At 42.9% G+C, this 17,977-nt stretch overlaps 1 long non-coding RNA gene across 1 annotated transcript; it reads right to left on the reverse strand.

The window, feature by feature from the left end:
• Nucleotides 1-11,611: 11,611 nt before the first annotated feature.
• On the reverse strand, nt 11,612-15,452 carry LOC132221278 (uncharacterized). The gene is made up of 3 exons (XR_009449938.1): nt 15,192-15,452; nt 14,843-14,927; nt 11,612-11,722 (listed from the first exon to the last, which is right to left on the reverse strand). It is a non-coding gene; the product is annotated as an uncharacterized LOC132221278 (long non-coding RNA).
• Between the last annotated feature and the right edge of the window lie 2,525 nt (nt 15,453-17,977).

Here is a 17,977-nt window from a genome sequence, read left to right on the forward strand (position 1 = left end):
ATCTAAGTGAATGCATTCAGAGAAGCGGACAGAGTGTGGGTAGAGGGCGCAGCTAGGCTGAAGTATGTAAGCTTCAGTCTCCGCCAAGTTCTGGCCTGTGGGGAGGGGTCTGACACCTTTGCTGGGGGCTAAGCATTGTTCTCTGCTTCTACTTCATGACTGCTGATTCCTAAAAGAGGAGGAGTGGGGGGTGGGGGTGAAAGCATACCTGATTCCATGGGGATGGGGGTACTCCTAGTTATTCTTGAAGAGGACCCTGTTCCAATAAAGATGGTAAGAGGCTTTGTTTTCTGAAAAGTATCTCAGGGTCTCCTCGTCAAAAAAGGCTTATGGAGGAACTGCATTGCCAAATAGGGAGGGAACATCTGGGGGGAAAGAATTTAAAACCGAGAAATTAGCAGAAGAAAAGGGGCCGGGGATGATGTCAAGGAAACCACCCATATGTGTGTAGTGGGTCCGCATGATGCTTCCTCAAGGGTCAGAGCACATGCTAGGGTCTCTTTCACATGCAGATGGCACATGTGAGTCTTGCGGGTGACAGGGGTGGGGGGGGCGGTGCTGCATGCCCTGTGGCTCAATGTAATGACATGCCCTTCCCCTTTCCCTTCTCCCCAACCTTACTTCTCCTTTCTGTGAGCTCTTTTTTTAAAAAAGTATATTTTATTGATTTTTTACAGAGAGGAAGGGAGAGGGATAGAGAGTTAGAAACATCGATCAGCTGCCTCCTGCACACTCCCCACTGGGGATGTGCCTGCAACTAAGGTACATGCCCTTGACCAGAATCGAACCTGGGACCTTTCATTCCACAGGCCGACGCTCTATCCACTGAGCCAAACCGGCCAGGGCTCTGTGAGCTCTTTTTGTATTTAAATGAAAGTCTTCGAAAATACCAAAACACCAACTTTGAGGCTAATTTTAGAATTTCCCGACACCCTTTGGGATAATTGAAGACATGCTGGAGGCACCTGGGGAGAGGAGGAGGTGAAAGCAGGACTGGGAAAGTGCACGGGCCCAGAGGGGGTTCAGAGTTGATCAGAAGGTGTCACTAGTAATAAAGATCCATTGTCCCCAGCTCACTCACGTCAGAATGAATTGGATGGAACGAGGCAGTCATTAAGAAGAGCGAGTTTCTTCAGGTTTAACAAGTACTGGTTAGAAACCCTCATGATCTGCTCTCTGCTTGTCTGCGTTCCTGCTTCACTGGAATAATTTGTTTTGAAAGCATTTGACTCAGATTTTAGTCATCGTTTGGTTGTCCCACCATCTGAGCCATTAGTCTGAAAAAAGAATCAATGCAGCTCCCAGCAACAGCACTTATTCTGTATGCACAGACTGTCCCCAGCTCACCCTGCGGGGCTGGCTGCAGAAGGTACACCCACACACCTGCCTTCCCTCTTCCGGGAGCTGGGTCTGCCCACCTGCACACACCTCGCTCAACCACCAGAGTGAGGCTTTGTGCTGTCAGCTGTGGAACAATCCTGTCTCTACATGTCGCCAGTATTTGTCCCTGCTCCCACCTCTGTCACGGCGTTAGGAAGCTATTTTTCCTATTTGAGCTGTGGCAAAGACAAAAAAGACTTTTCATATGACAAGTGAAGGAAAATGAAGATGTCTTCAACAATCACTTTTATTTAGCAAAAAAAAAAATCTAAACTAAGAAAAATTTATGCTATTGTTTCTTTCTGTTATTTTCCCTTCTAATACTGTATGAGTAAGTGCAAGAGTAATGATTTTTCAAAAATTTTTGTTTGTACAAGTCACGTGGGGGAAATCATCACAGCTTATTGCTAGATTGGAGAGCTGTGCTGGAAACATGCTGTTTTATGGAGCTTTATCATTGTCAAGGAATCATGCAGAATAATTTTTTTCCTTTTTTTTTTTTTTTTACTCTATTTAGAAACAGTCAGTTTCCTGACCGTTAGTGAATGCATCATTATTTGAAAAGCGGTATTGTTGAAATAATTTACAGCAATACCATATGGTCATTGAAATAAGTCAAACCAGAAAGAAGTTTATGAATAGATATTGTTATCCTATTTTTCTCTATCCTGTCTCATTCCCATTCTCTAGGGAAACCAGTGTAAGCAGTTTGGTGTTAGTCTTGCAGATCTTGTAAAACACATACAGACGCATATATATGTAAACACAAAGAGGTTATTTGTGTTTTGTTTTTTTTTTTTAAAAAGGACATACACAGGTTTTAAAAATAATGATCATAGTATGCATAATGTTCTATAATGCACTGTGTTAGATCAATAATATGTCATGGATTTCATTCCATGTTAGTGAATATATTCTTATCTTATTATTTTTAACAGTTGCTTAGTATTCCATAATGACAGTGTTTATCATATATAACCATTTCCTTATTAGTGGGTTTATTCATTTATTTAACAAATAGTTATTGATGTGCATGTATGTGCTCAGCTCAGCACAGTGCAGAGAATACAATGGTGAGCAAAAGTTTTAGAATTTCCTGACACCCTTTGGGGTAATTTAAATCTACTGGGGAGATAGATGTTAACTAAATTCACAAAACCATGAGAAACCAGTGCCATGTAAACTGTAATGGGGGCTTTAACTCAAGGAGATTGAGAAAGGTTTCCATGAGGAAAGACCCTTGAATCCCTATCTGAAGATGGAGCCTTCTAGGTATATCTAATTCTGGGAATTTAAATAGAGAAGAATATTCCAGAACACTGTGGCTAAAAACAGATGATGAGTAAAAGGGGCTGAAAGAAGGCTAGTGGGGCTGGAGCTTGAGAATGAAGGCTAGTGTTGTGAGATAAGGCTGGAGGTGGGGGCCAGACTAGACAGGGACTTGTGGGCCATTTATTGGTGGTTTTGCCTTTACCTTAAAAGCAATGTGATGCCATTGAAGTGATCTAGACAGAGTGGGTTAGGGGCAGCATGACCAGAATCGCATTTTTGGGAGCATTGCTCCAGCTATATGTGGTAGGGAGAAAGGATTGGAGAGGAACAGACCAATTAGGAATCAATGAAAGTCTAATGAGAGATGATGGTGTCTTGAACTAAAGTGGTGATGATGGTGAAGGAGAGACGTGGACAGAACAGTGAGCTAGGCAGGAGGTAAAAGCAAATGGACTTGGTGTTAGATGAATATGGGTCGAGTCAGGGGAGGGAAAGGGAAATTTCAAGGTGGCTCCTAGGTTCCTGGATAGGTATTTGAGAGGAGGAATGTCCAAAGAGGATTGAGTTTTGGCACTGGAGGGGAATATGATGGGGGCAGAAGATGAAGTTTTGTACATGTTGAGACATCCAGGAGGTATCAAGTATGCAGTTTTATATCCTTGTCTGAGGCTCAGAAGAAAGGTATGGCTTAGACCACAAAATGGGGAATAATTTGCAAGGAGTGATATTGATACCTATGATATGGCTGAGTTGTCCTGGGGAACATGTGGCAAGAGAAGGGAAGTGGGTCTAGGCCAGTGGTCGGCAAACTCGTTAGTCAACAGAGCCAAATATCAACAGCACAACGATTGAAATTTCTTTTGAGAGCCAAATTTTTTAAACTTAAACTATATAGGTAGGTACACTGTTATTAACTTGATTAGGGTACTCCTAAGCTGGCCTTTGCTAAAAGCTTCCTCAATCCGAGGGGTCGACCTCAGCGAACGTACCCCCACTTCTTCTAACGCCACTTCTTCAAAATAGACTCGCCCAGGCCGAAAACCGACTTCTGCGCATGGGCCACAAAGTTTCAATCGCAGTGTACGTGCACGCCCGCACGTGGTATTTTGTAGAAGAGCCACACTCAAGGGGCCAAAGAGCCGCATGTGGCTCACGAGCCGCGGTTTGCCGACTACTGGTCTAGACCAACTTTAACCATCTTTTCTTTTAATAGAACCATAGAATATTTTGTGAATGTGTTGTGGACCACTGAAAGAGACTTAGAGGTGGTAGTTTGGTAATTTAAAATAAATCACAAGTGGTTATAAGAAAGGTATTGCACAGTGAATAGAGCATCATTCTTGTGATGGAGGGCCAGCAACTGGGGCTCTAATTCCAGCTGTTTGACCTTGGACTAGACTCAACTTTTTTTTTCTTCTCATGTGATAAATGAGGATAATATGTGTTTTCTACCTTGTGTGGTTCATGTGAGGGTCAAATGAGATAATGTATGTGAAAGTGCTTTGCAAATTCTCATTTTCATAATAGGGTACAAGGTTGCTTAGTACTAGTGTGCTCAAATTCATTTCAGAGTTGAAGCAAAATGCATATTTTTTCAGCCTATGCTGGGCTCACATGGAACAAAATAATGTTTGAGTTATTTAAAGGGTTTCTAATATTTCTACATTTTATTTTAGCGGAAGCCACTGTGCTCTTTTATACATAACTAGAGGCCCGGTGCACGAATTTATGCACAGTGGGGGTCCTTCGGCCTGGCCAGCGATCGGGGCTGATCAGGGCTGTCTTGCCCAGTCCCAATCGAGGTGGGGCCAGCCAGCAGGGGGGAAGGACCACAAGATGTTGGCCGGCTGCAGGAGGTTGGCTGTGCGATCACACTGACCACCAGCAGGCAGCTCCTGCATTGAGTGTCTGCCCCCTGGTGGTCACTGGGCATCATAGTGACCGGTCGACCAGTTGTAATGGTCACTTAGGCTTTTATATATATAGATGGGCAAAGTGATGGGGGCCCAATGAGCTGACATACCTCAAAGACATACAGAGCCAGACAAGGTCTGGAGAAGGACACCTAAATTGATGTGGAGGGTGGAGCGGATTCTCTCTGAGGGATGATAAAAGAATTAGGGCTCTTCATTCTGGAAAGACACAGACTAAGGGGAGATCTGATTGAAATTTATAAAATAATGAGAATCATAGGATAAAAATATGAACTTATTAAATCCCAGAGCACAAGAACGATAAAGCACAACTTTATCATTTTAAAGGAATAGTTTTAGGGCAAAGTAAAAATAGCACTCCTTTACACAGGACTCATAAGCATATGCGACTTACTACTCTTAAAGTTTGCAAGGACTAAACACAAATATTATAAGAGAAAGATTTACATTGTTGGTAGGTAGATTCCTAGGCAATTATAAAATGAAATCAAGACTATTTGGGTCAACTTCCCTAATCTTGGAAGATGACACCATAGGGGTGACCAGTAAGCAAGCTTTCCTGTCTCTAGTGCCATCCTGTCCACCAGGATTCCTGAGTGGGTGTGCTGGAGAGGATGGAGCATTGAATTTGAGCTCAGAAGGCCAGGCTACAAGTTGGACCTCAGACCTTAGGGAGTCATAAAATACATAAAATACCTCAGTTTCTTTGTGTGTGTGTGTGTGTGTGTGTGTGTGTGTGTGTGTGTGTTTTAAAGGAAAATAGTAACATCAACATTAGTATCTGCCTACTATTGTGAGAGTCAAATGAAGTGATGTTTTCTGGAAGTGTTTTGTGGTTGATGAACAGATATTATCTTTATGAGTATAAGGATTTCCACTTTTATTTTAGCATTTCAGTTCTACGCTCTCTAGGTGGGCTGACCTTCATCTCGTCCTTCCTGATTCTGGCCTCAGTAGGGAGTGGTATTCGTCAACTCAGAAATGAATAAGGGGATGGTGGTCAGGGAGTAATCTCTGGTCCCCTTGGGAGGTGGAGAATGTGCTGACACCTCTTCTCGCATCCCCATCTCCTCCCTGCAAAGATCTGGTGGAGAGCGGAAGGTAAGGAGAACTTTGCAGGTATCTCTTCTCCTTTGGATGTTTTGCTGGTGAGATGCCACCTAAAAGATGGATCTTCTGGTCTCTGGGTGACTTCGAGTGTTCTTGGGGATCTTGGGAAAACTAAAGAAGGGGCCAGTACAGGGGCTGGATGAGAAAAACCACGGGGACTGGTTTCTTATGACTTCTCACAGGTTTAGGATTTGAGGGACAGAGAAAAATATGACTCTGAAATTTTCTTTCAAGATGGCCATTGCAGTTCACTGTGGCAGGAAAGCTGATGGAGATTTGGAGAGAGAGACAGAGAATTTGCTCTTGCTTGGAGCATCCTCTGAATTTTGCTTCCCTTGAGAATTAACTTTGGCAGAGGGAGAATGGCAACATCAGGAAGGAGAACTGATAACAAAATACCTTCTTATTTCCTAGAGCAAATAGAAACTGCTTCACCTGGCCCCCAAGCATGCCACCCTACCTCCTCACCAGACCTCACTGCCACGGGGTACAGTGCAATCTCATTTGTGGAGCACTGAGCTAGGGTCTCTTCCCTCAGACCCTAGAGAAGGTGGTTTTCCTGTGCTGCCTTTGACACGTGACACAGTGGGCTGCTTTGCAGAACCGTCTCCCTCTGAGGTCCTGGGAGACATATTTTCTGGCACTTACAGCTTCCTCGTTCCTGGTGTCTTTGAGCTGATGGGAAAGCTGGGCAGGGGGTTTGCATTTCTGCTGATTTGTCTCAAAGAAAAACATCAAGCAGCACTCAGAATATCTCTCTCATAAGAATAGCATTCGCACGTCAGTTGGTGTCACTTTCCTGTAACACAGGGCAATTGCTTAGAAGATTCCCCTACCCTTCCTTTTGTTCTGAAATCGCAAAAGCCAGTGGTAGACTCTGGAACAGGTCCCCTGAATTTCTTCCTCCCTTTCTTCTCTGAAGAAAGGATCGAGGGCAATGTCATTTTAAAGGCAGGTGTGGGGAAGTGGCACCAGCCCCCGCGTGCCTTCTACTTTCCATTTCTGCTGGGTCGCAGGTCCACTTTCTGATGTGGATTCCAGGCCACCCTTCTTAGTTATGAAGGGGCCAGGAGCCAGCCTGACCCACCAGGGACCCCTCCCTGCAGGTTCCAAGTCAGGTCAGTAGCCCAGCTGTTCCTATCGAACAATTACCTTTTTGAATTCAGCTGGTAAAATTTCTCATGGTATTTTTCATTTTTATCCTCTCCTTTTCTTTAAAGGGTTTTTTTTTCTTTCCTTTTTTAAGTTAAAAATAACCACAAGGAGACCTTGTGATCCTTTTCTCACTGACCCAGATATTTTAAGAGCTGAAGGATTGACAGCAGCTTCTCATCTGGGGATACAGGCTGGCTCTCAGGAGCCAATTAGAAAATGTAATAATAAAATATTAATCCCATTTCCTACACATAAAATACTCGCCTTGTGTTTACTTATCTATCCACACCCGACTCACCCTTCAGTGCATTGCAGACGAAGCTATGGAGTTGACCATGAAAGACTTGAGTTCAATTCCTGACGTGGGAACTTATGAGCTATCTGGCTTTGGGCAAGTCACTTTATGTGTGTGAATCTTGGTTTTTTCATCTGTGAGATGGAGATGCTGATAATCTCATGGAGTGAGGGATGAGGGTTTAGAGTCCAATCCAGTGACTGGGAAACACAGAATGGTCTCCAAAGAACTACGTGTCAAACTCCAGAAAGCCTAATTTGAATAATCCTGAAATCATTCATCTCTCCTATTTTTGTATTATTGAGTCTCTCTACATCATAAATTTAGCAATGAACTACACCTTGTCTTTAATATGTGCCTCCAGTTTCTTCATATCCCCAGCTGGTGGGTAAGTTCTTTGCAGGGTGGTGCTGTGCATTTTATTTTATTTTTTTGGTATCAGTGTTGCAATAATAGGCACTTAATCCTTGATAATTGATTACTGGAGTACATTACCCTTCAACCAAATTTGTGTTCTGTAGCACAGCACAGGTTATTTTCTTTGTTTTTGATCTCTCCAGTTTCCCTGATTGCTGCTAATGGTGAGATAGTAGGAAATCTTTTAGGCTTTCATTATCTTGTCAACTTGTAGCTTCTCATCAAATATATTCCATCTGTGTATTCAAAGATACCGCTGACCTGCCATAAACGCAATGTTTGTTTGAATTGTGTATTCACTATGAAGATGGCTTTTCCCTGCATCAGCTTTGTTTTCTCACTCAGGCAGGGTTGAGGACGCTCACTGAGCTGCGTGTGTACCTGGTAAGATGGCCCTTCCTCAGCCTGGGGAACTGAGGTCTACAAAGGAGGCCTAGACCCTACCCTGTTCTACTGTAACAGGCTCTCAGAGGGCTTCATAGTGACCTAAGAGCCTGTGGGTTCTTTGGGGAAGAGCAGTATTCCTGGCTGTCACATCACCTCCATGAATTGCCTGTTGTGGGTTGAATTGTGTCCCCTCAAAAAGTCTGTTGAAATCCCAGCCATTGGTACCTGTGAATATGACCTTATTTAGAAATAGGGTCTTCATAGACGTATGAAGTCAAGCTGAGGTCATACTGGATTAGGGTGGCCTTGATGCAATGACTGGTGTCTTTATAAGTAGAGGCAGGTTTGGGGACACACTGAGGGAAGATCTGACCGTGGGAAAACTGAGGCAGAAAGTGGAGAGATGCAACCTAAGGGGAAAGAGGTCATGCCCCTGACTAAATAGTCAGGTATTGCATGTTTTAAAAATTCCTGTGGCACACCAGTTGAAAATCGCCCTTTTATGGAGCTTAATATTCTTTCAATAAGAAACATTTGTAATTGTTTTCTGCCATGGATTTTTTTGGTTCAGTGATGTCTAAACTAACAATACCTTCCATTTGCTCATGGTTTTGGAAAGATGTGTCTATGAGACCCAAAAGGTATGTGTTTGGGAGCATAACAATTACTGCATTTCCTGCTTTTTATTCAGTTGTTTAGTTACATGCAAACAACTTTAGTAACGTCATCAATTTACCCAAGATGTCTGAGCCAAGGAAAATGTAGGCTTATGAATACAGGGATGTTTTCTTTTTTTTTTTTTTGCATATTTTCCAAATGTATCTCTCTTTAAGTAAGGGAAGTGTGTGGAAAATGAGACTGCTAGATTATCTTTGGATCAAGGTCACAAATCCCATGCAAGCTAAGGTCACATATCATCAATAATAGCCTGAATAGTAGAACTGTTCTCAGAAAAGAAACCTCATATTTTGAATATTCGTTCCTATCCCTCTTTGCATTGATTTCTTTTCTTACCCCTCTCAAAATCCCCCTTTGGTTTACCTCCCTCTCCTGATCTGTCATAGCATTTACTGCTGACATCACACATTTGGCATTCATTTCCATTCTGCTTTTTAAAAAATATATATATTTTACTGATTTTTTACAGAGAGGAAGGGATAGAGAGTTAGAAATATCAATGAGAGAGAAACATTGATCAGCTGCCTCCTGCATACTCCCCACTGGGGATGTGTCCGCAACCAAGGTACATGCCCTTGACCAGAATCGAACCCGGGAACCCCCAGTCTGCAGGCTGATGCTCTATCCACTGAAGAAACCGGTCAGGGCTCCATTCTGCTTTTTATGGATGTCTGTTTGCATCCTTCACTTCATCTAAGTCCAGTGATTATTAGTAAGATAAAGGAGAGTAATCATAAGGCAAATGCAGGTCATATTTAACTACTCTTTGCGTACATATAAGGATGTGCTCTTTGCATACAAAGCAAGAACATGGTAATTATGAGTGTCTTTTTTTAAGTAAAGAAGTCAGGCCAGGCCAGACTTATTCTCAATATCTACAGCACAATGTTGTGGGGATGATCTCTAAGAACCAGAGCCCGAGTTCCACTGTGTGACCTTGGGCAAGTTATTTAACCTCTCGGAATCTCTACTATATGTGTCTATAATAATAAAAGCGTAACTTGCTAATTAGACCAGACATCCTTCTGGACGAAGCCGCAGCAATGGGTGGGGACCGAGGCAGAGGAGGCCATGGTGGCGGCTGGGACTGGGCCCCTTGCACGAATTTTGTGCATTGGGCCTCTAGTCTAATATGATAGGTTGAATTAAAGCTCCTTTCATGATAAAACATTTTTGAACTCTACTTTGGATTATTTTTGTAGTTGAAAGTATAAGAACAACATTTTTTTTCAAAAGTTCTTTTTAAAAACAATTCTAGAATTTAGAAATTTTACCTAAATTTAGATATTTTTCCCATTTAAGTTTAAAACTGAGAGCTGCTCCCATTCCAGAGTAATGAATAAATATTTTCCTTCTGATTCTATAAATATATCTACTTGACACATAGCCCTTATGGTGACAGTACATCTTGAATTTCCTATGATTGCCTCAATTAACAACAACAACAAAAAAGTGTCTTCAGTATAATTAATATCCAACTACATTCATATACCTCACTTCATTTTAATTCAGAAAATGTGGTCAGTGATTCCATAGTGACCTTTCCCATGTTCTAATCATGTACATTTTTTTTCTTTCTGTTGGTTATTTGGTCACTGACCAGTAAGAGTTTATTTCTCAATTTCTGGCTCTGTTCCTGAAATACAGGGATGGGTCGGTCCATTCCAACTTCCTTCTTCTTTCCCTCAGTTGGCATTTTCCCAAATGAGTTCTGAGTCACCTCCAGAGGCGCGGTCTGAGAGTCCAGGTTGGACAGCACTGTCAGCAACTTCTCCCTGCGAGCATGTGCTGTGGGCCCCGCTCTGCACCCCCCCCCCCCCACACACACACATCTGACATCGCTCTCAGAGGGCAGGGGGCTGTGTGAAGTGTGGGCTGGAGGCGTGTTTTGCATTTCTCTTTGTCATGGCGTGTCCTTTCCAGATAAGCACAAGAACGGCTGAAGAAATCTTGAGTGTATCTGGAACAGAGCGGAAAAGCTCACGTCTACCGAAGATTTAGCAGAGGGACTCTGAGGCATGAAGAGTTCAGGCAAGTTACCAGTTGTCAACGAGTTTTACAAAATACAAACAGCTTTACTGTTTTTTTCTGATTATATAAATAATATTTTTCTTTGAAAAAAAAATATACATAAGATTATAGAGAATAAAATACAAGTTATCTGCAGTCGCACCAACTTAAGACCTCTAATGAACACGTTTGTAAACTCTGACATACGTTTTATGCATACACACCATTCCCAGACAGGTAGTTTTTTATCTGGGATGTAATGCAGTAAGTGCTGTTTTATTGTTAAGCCTCTTCAAAAGTCCCTTCCACCCTTATTCATTGTTCTTTACACCCTTTCCCTGAAACAAAAGAGGTCGTATTATTAACAGCCAGATATATATCTTTTATATACTTTTTATCTATTTAAATACATAAATGCCTGGATATATAATCACATATTATGAAAAATGCATACGTAATAGTATATGGGATATTATTATACTTTTTACTTGATAACATGTCATTGCAACCCCAAATGGTATAATATCATACATTTCTTTGCTCACTGATATGCTGCAGAACCCTCCACTGATGTAGCTGTAGTTTATTATTTGTTATTAGATATCCTAATATTCCATGACAGAAATGTCTCACAATCTAGTCAACCATTTCCCTATATATGAGCATTCGCTTTTTCAGTTTTTGGCCACTCCAACATCATATTTTTCAATGAACTAAATTTTACTTTTTCAATTTCTAATCCTGTGTTTTTTTTTGTGCCTTACTAACTTGTCATGGTTGTTCAGAAAGTCAATATACTATTTAAGTTCTCCTTGGAATGCGTATTTAGTCACACCAAGTGTTTTGTGAGGTTTCTCTCTGTAATCTCGGGGTGTGGCGTCTTTCCCATTGACCTTCTCAAGATGGCGGCCCGGTCCTGTTTCCGGCCTCCGGGTCCACACACGAAATCATACCGTTGGGAAACTGTTGCTGAAGCAGAATGGTTCCGGGCGGCTGACGTGGCATCAAAGTTCACAGTGTCTGCCAGCTGTGAGTAACAGCAGGCTGTCACGATGGGATAGAGCAGCAGCAGCAGCAGCAACTCCTGATTTAGGGGCAAACAATGTAAGTACTTATTTTCACCATTAACCAATTAACCCAAACCAGACCCAAACTGAAGAATGCTTAGAGGGGAATGTAATTCTCGTTCGAAACCCTTCCAGCAGATTCATTTGAGAAGCATTTGGTCTCAACCAGAGTAGAAAGGCATCAAGCCGGCACATGGTTTTCAGCAAAACGAAGAACCTTACAGGGTCTTGTTTGAAAAAACAAACGTCAACTGTGGTTCATGCTACTTTCAAACCCTAACTCCCTGAAGTGCCTGCAGACTCTGCAGGGGCTGTCCCCTGAAGTATGGAATGCATTGAGAATGTGCAAAAGGACATGTGATTTCAATTCACATAAAAATTTAGGCAGGTTTGATTATGGGAAGATGAAAGGAGGCTTAGCAGTTACAGTGTTTGGGGGAGAGGAGAGAACCTGTTAAATATTTCAAGAAGGATTCAAGTTGGTTAAAGCTGACTGAGAGGCAATGTGGAAACTTCTGTTCTCAGGCTGCATAGAAGGCTATGGGCGTGGTGCCTGCCAACTGGAGGAGTAATGAAACCCTGGCACAGACCCCGTTAGCAAGAGGTGGCTCTACAGCTGCTATTCCCAAGGCTTTCACACCCTAGAAGTCATATCTGGAGTCCTGGGATTTTCAGAGTTCATAAACCATGTGTTTATGGGTTGGTGGTTATTTTTCTTTTTGTTGAGACCTTTTACTCTGATGTTCAGCTCTGCATGAAACCTCACAAATGACCAACAGCAATGAACCCTGATTGTGGTTAACCTAGTAACAGGTATTTTTTGTTGTCACCTCTATGCCGGGGATACCTAAGTGAACAAGATGGAAGAGTTCCCACGGCCCTTCAGAGTTTGCTGCCCAGCAGGAAAAACAGATGTTCTGAGAGGAGGAATGAATAGTGGGAGGGGAGTGAGGAGACCTGGATTCTGGTCCTGGCCTGGATCCCAATTAACCATATGGCACGCTGGGCTTCCGTTTATGTGCTAGACAGTGAGTAGGTTGGAAAGGGTAAGCCCTTCCCTAATTGATTCCTCACCTAGTGTGAGTTTTTCCCTTGCTGAACAGCTTCTCACACAGCATTGAATTTGCTCCACATCCCATTTAGAAACGGTGCTTTACTGATGAAAGGGACCTCGTGTCTACCAATGGTGATTTTCTAACATAGAAACTTGACATCCTCCTGGATGGGCCGTGATATGGGTAGGAGAAAAGGTTGCTTCCGAGAAAGATGTCTAAAAGGTAGCGACTCACCTTACATATTTGAGTTTCTATTTTCAAATGGTTATTGAGCATAGCAAATACCTTTCGAACAGCTGCTGATTTTTGAGGGGCAAAGACACAAAAGCCTGACACTAAGGAAAATGAAATTGTTTGAAGTAGGTATGACTCACAGTCTACAGCTTGAAAGAAATTAAATTGAGTAAAAAATAAACCAGGCTGTGTTTTTAGTTAGAATAAAATACAACCCCCGCACCCCCCCCCCCCAAAGAAAAACAACCACCACCACCCATCACTGATGACTGTATGATGCATCCTCAGCTTCCCGAAAACTCATCACCATCAGCTCAGTCACTTTGGGCTTTGGAAATTGTGGGAGTCTCATTAACAGGTTTTAAGAAAATGATGGACAAAATTAATTTCTTTAATGTAACGAGTATGCATACTAATTTCCCCATCAGGCAGGCCTAGCCTAGCTCCCATAATATCCACATGGACATTCATACATTCCTTGCTGTCCCTCTCCCTTCTCAATGGCAGACCTGTGCTTCTCAACCCCTGAGTAATTCCTTCTGTTGGGCTAGGAACTACATTTCCAATTGGTTTCCTGAGGGACCACATCCATCACTCATTTCCTTTATTCTCCTCTCTCTCAGTTCTTCCTCTAATTGGCTTCTCACCATAAGGTAGAAACGTTTGAGTTCCTTCTATTTTGTACCAGTCATCCAACCCACCAGCTCACAAATAACCACTCATGATCCCTCCTTGCTGTCCTGTCCCTTTTTTTAAAAAAAATATTTTTTATTGATTTCAGAGAGAGGAAGGGAGAGGGAGAGAGAGAGAGAGAGAGAAACATCAATGAGAGAGAATCATTGATCAGCTGCCTCCTGCATGCCCCCTACTGGGATCGAGCCTGCAACCCAGGCATGTGCCCTTGTCCGGAATCGAACCTGGGATCCTTCAGTCCGCAGGCTGCCGCTCTATCCACTGTCCTGTCCCTTTTCTGACCATTCCACCAACCCTATGGAATCCAGTGGACATTTTCAAGGTCTTATATAGCTTGATCTCTTGCTGTACCTCTTCTCTTTACACCTTCCTCTTTCTTGACAATTTCTTCTTTGGCTTTTGACTCTGCCTTCTCAGTCTTCATGAACCTCTTTTTGCTGGGGTTCTTGTCCCAGCATTAAGAAAGGTTCAGCAATCTGGAGAAGGCCGTGCATAGATTAATAGAGTCCGGAGACGAAGCATAATTTTGAAAGGCATTTGGGGGCCAGAGGAGTTTAGCTAAAGGAGCTAAGTTATAAGATCTAAGGTCTAAGGCCAAAGTCTCCTGTCTCAGGATCCCATGCTTTTTATTAACACAACTTGTCCTGAGGCGAGGCAGAGATATACACTTCAAAGGGTATACACAAGCATTGTCAGAATGGGGGAATTAGCCAATGGCTGTTCAGGTGTTTGGCCAGTAGGAGTCAATAACATGTAGATTAAGATGCCCTTTAGCTGTCTGGCAGCCAAGAAATCATTTTAATGTATCCTATTCAGGTTTGGGGAAATGCCTTCAGCCATTCCCAGATTCAGCCCTGCTGTCATGCTGGAATTGGTCTCTGGCACCTCTTTCTCTGTCTTTTCCCTTAAGCTATTATTCTCTTATTTTGAAGTCTGCTGGTCTTTCTTGACAATCTCATCCATATCCATGGTTTTAATGATGACTTGCATGCAGACAATGCCTAAGTCAATCCTGATAACACCTACACACAAATCTTTAGGAAAGAATCAATGTATAGACAAACACCACCCACCACCAATGTAAGTCCCAGCAGATTTCTCTCAGGACCTTGTCCTGCAGGCAACTCAACTTACCGTGGCCCAACCTGAACTTACCTTTCCTCACAACACTTGCTTCTTCCTGTAAAATGCATTTCAGTCTTGATCAGGGACACGGCCATCTACCATCATCAGGGCAGAGCTGCATAAATACAATTAACCCCTAAATCCCCTTTATTCTGCCTCTGTTTTTTGTCTTGAACCTGACACTACCCCCTGCTCACCTTTCCCCTCCACCAGTGTGTTAGTTTGGCTTGCACTGACTTTAAGAAGGTGGATGATGGCAACTGCCTCTTAAGGCCCCCCACCCCCACCCCCCATGCCGGCAGTCTGGCACTCCTCAAGCCATTCTCTTTATTGTGACCTGTGTGCTTTTCTAAAATGTCAGCTTGGTGATGTCACTCACCTGCTTTGCATCTTTTAGAAGCGTCTGGTAGTCTTCAGCAAAAATCCTAAAAAATGACCATCTGGCTTCCTTTCTCCCACTCCCCTGAGTAGGTGTTCCCCTCCAGTCTGATTAGATGTAGTGGGTCACCAGAGCCTGCCAAGGTGAGCCTCCCCTCCATGCTTTTGTGCTTACTGATTCCTCTTCTGGAACCACTCCAACCCCTCCATTCACTGGTTAAGTCCTAGTTCTCCAACAGTGCCATGCAGCATAGAAAGCATTCCATCCTCAGTGAGAGAGGAAGTATCCTTAGGAAGCTTGTATGGAAATTACGTCATAGAAGCAATGTCAGGAAAGGCAGCAAGTGTTTACTCAGCTTGCAGGGAATCTATAACACTCATTTATGGAATGCTCCCCCCCCCCCAAATAGTGACCTTTGGCCATCTCCCTTGTAATGGTTGCAGACATGCATGCTTAGAAAAGAGACTTCTCCGGCATCTTGTGGTGCCCTTCAGTGTCCTCCAGGAACTGAAGTTTGAACTTGTTTTCTGGTGTCAGAAGTGGCTCCTATGGAAATGCCCTGATGTGCTAAATTCAGCATTAAAGCAGCACTCCTGGGGATCGTAACTGTATCTGCAGTCACTTATTCCAGACCGGGAGAACAGGGTGTGAGTACCACTGAAATGCGTGTATGCGCTCACACTGTGCACGCACGTGGGCTATTTCTGTCCATGGAACAGCAAAGCATGTGCTTCATTGACTAACAAGCGGGACAAGAACATACAGATATTGATCTTTGAGTTCTTATGTTCCTGATTACATAGAGGGGGGTGGGCAAAAGTAGGTTCAAAGTTGTGCATGAAACACAAAGTTTATTCTTGTATTATTATTTATTAACTAGAGGCCCAATGCACGAAATTCATGCAAAAGTAGGCCTTCGCAGCCCCAGCTTTGTCCGGAAGGTCATCTGGACAATCGTCCGGACATTTGTTCCGTTGTTCGGCCGTTCAGTCGATTTGCATATTACACTTTTATTATTATAGATTATTGTATTACAACCATAAACCTACTTTGCCCACCTCTGTATATATCAGGTTGAGTGAACCTATTTACATTCCAGGTATTTGCATGGAATGGATTTTTAAATAATTGCCTTTTTGCCTTAAATAGATCACGTGGCTATTACTAGTATGCTTTTCTGGACAGAGCTTTGACTAGAAGTCCTGTGGTTGATTTTCCTCCACTCAATGACTGATAATGACACTGTGAGTTTCATGAGATCTCTTATTCTTTCTGGTCTCTCTTTTATTGCCCCTAAATGGACAAACTCTCTACTGATGCCACTGGGTAATAAAACCAATGAGCCAAGGATGGGCACCTCTGGGGAAGACAATGCTGGTGAAATGGATTATTATGATGAGAGAGAGGGCAGAATGAAAATTTAAAATAATAACCTCAGATTAGATTCTAAGCTAATAATAAAGGTAAAAAATTGAATGTGAGCTATTATAAATGCTAAATAAGGACAGATACCCTGATCAGCCTAGAAGATAATTCTGCTTTGTTCTTCTAAACAACCCCGACAACATCTATATCTTGAACACTTACTCTGTGCAGGCACATAGTACATTTCCTAGATCATGCATTCATCTCTCCATCAAATATTAATTGAGCACCTACTGTATGCCATGAATAGTACATTGTCTCATTTATCCCACCACAATAATGTGTATCTATTATTATACAATTAGTTAACAGATGAAGACAGTTGGCCTGAGAGGTTACCTAACCTTAACCTTGAGGTCTCACAGCTAGTCAGTGGAGGCACTGGGACCAAATCCACCTCCGACTACAAAACCTGAGCTTTTGAACACTGTACTGTACACGCTCATGAGCTTTGTATACAGGTTAGCTTGTCACACCTTTAACAGAATGTACGGAACCTGAAGAGTGAAAGAAAGACTTATTGAAAGTCCACTCTTCTATTTATCAGGCCTATTGGTGTTTGTTTGTTTTTTTCTGACACATTCGTGAGGCCCTGTGAGGTACTTTTTAGACTTAACTGTAAAGATAAGGGAACTGGAGTTCATAGAGATTTCATTTCAGCGAGAGAGGAAAGAGAGAGAGAGGAGAGGAGAGGAGAGAGGAGAGGAGAGGAGAGGAGAGGAGAGGAGAGGAGAGGAGAGGAGAGGAGAGGAGAGGAGAGGAGAAGAGAAGAGAGGAGAGGAGAGGAGAGGAGAGGAGAGGAGAAAGAAACATTGACTTGTTGTTCCACTTATTCATTGGTTGGTTCTTGTATGTGCCCTGACGGGGATGGAACCTGCAACTTTGGTGTATCGGGGCGACGCTCTAACCAACTGAGCTACCTGGCCAGGGCTGAGATTGAATTATGTTCCCCCCAAAGGCATATGGCTGGGAAATGGCACTGTTAAAACTAACTAAATCCAGGCTTCGATTCCTATTTCCTTTCCTCCAGGCCTTTGCTATGCCCAAAAGTGACTGAGAGAAGGATATTTTATAAGGAAACAGAGACAAGGGCTATGGAACCGGGAGTGCGAAGGCTGTTGAGTGGCAGGTTTTCTTCTACTCAGAGTTCAGATGAGAGTTTGAGTCATGCATGTGTGTGGTACATCAGGAGGAGCATCTTGACTCTAAAATTCTGGGGCGTGTTTCTATAAGGAGCCTGAGGACGCACGGCCACTGGAGAACAAACACTCCCTGTGCCAGTAACTGAGGGAGTCTTACATAAGAGAGGATTCTCATCCGGCATGGAGAGCTTGGAGGGCTGCGGGCTGTCAGTGGAAGCT

The sequence above is a fragment of the Myotis daubentonii genome, chromosome 18 (genome assembly GCF_963259705.1).
Source record: "Myotis daubentonii chromosome 18, mMyoDau2.1, whole genome shotgun sequence".
In the NCBI taxonomy this organism is placed as follows: domain Eukaryota; kingdom Metazoa; phylum Chordata; class Mammalia; order Chiroptera; family Vespertilionidae; genus Myotis; species Myotis daubentonii.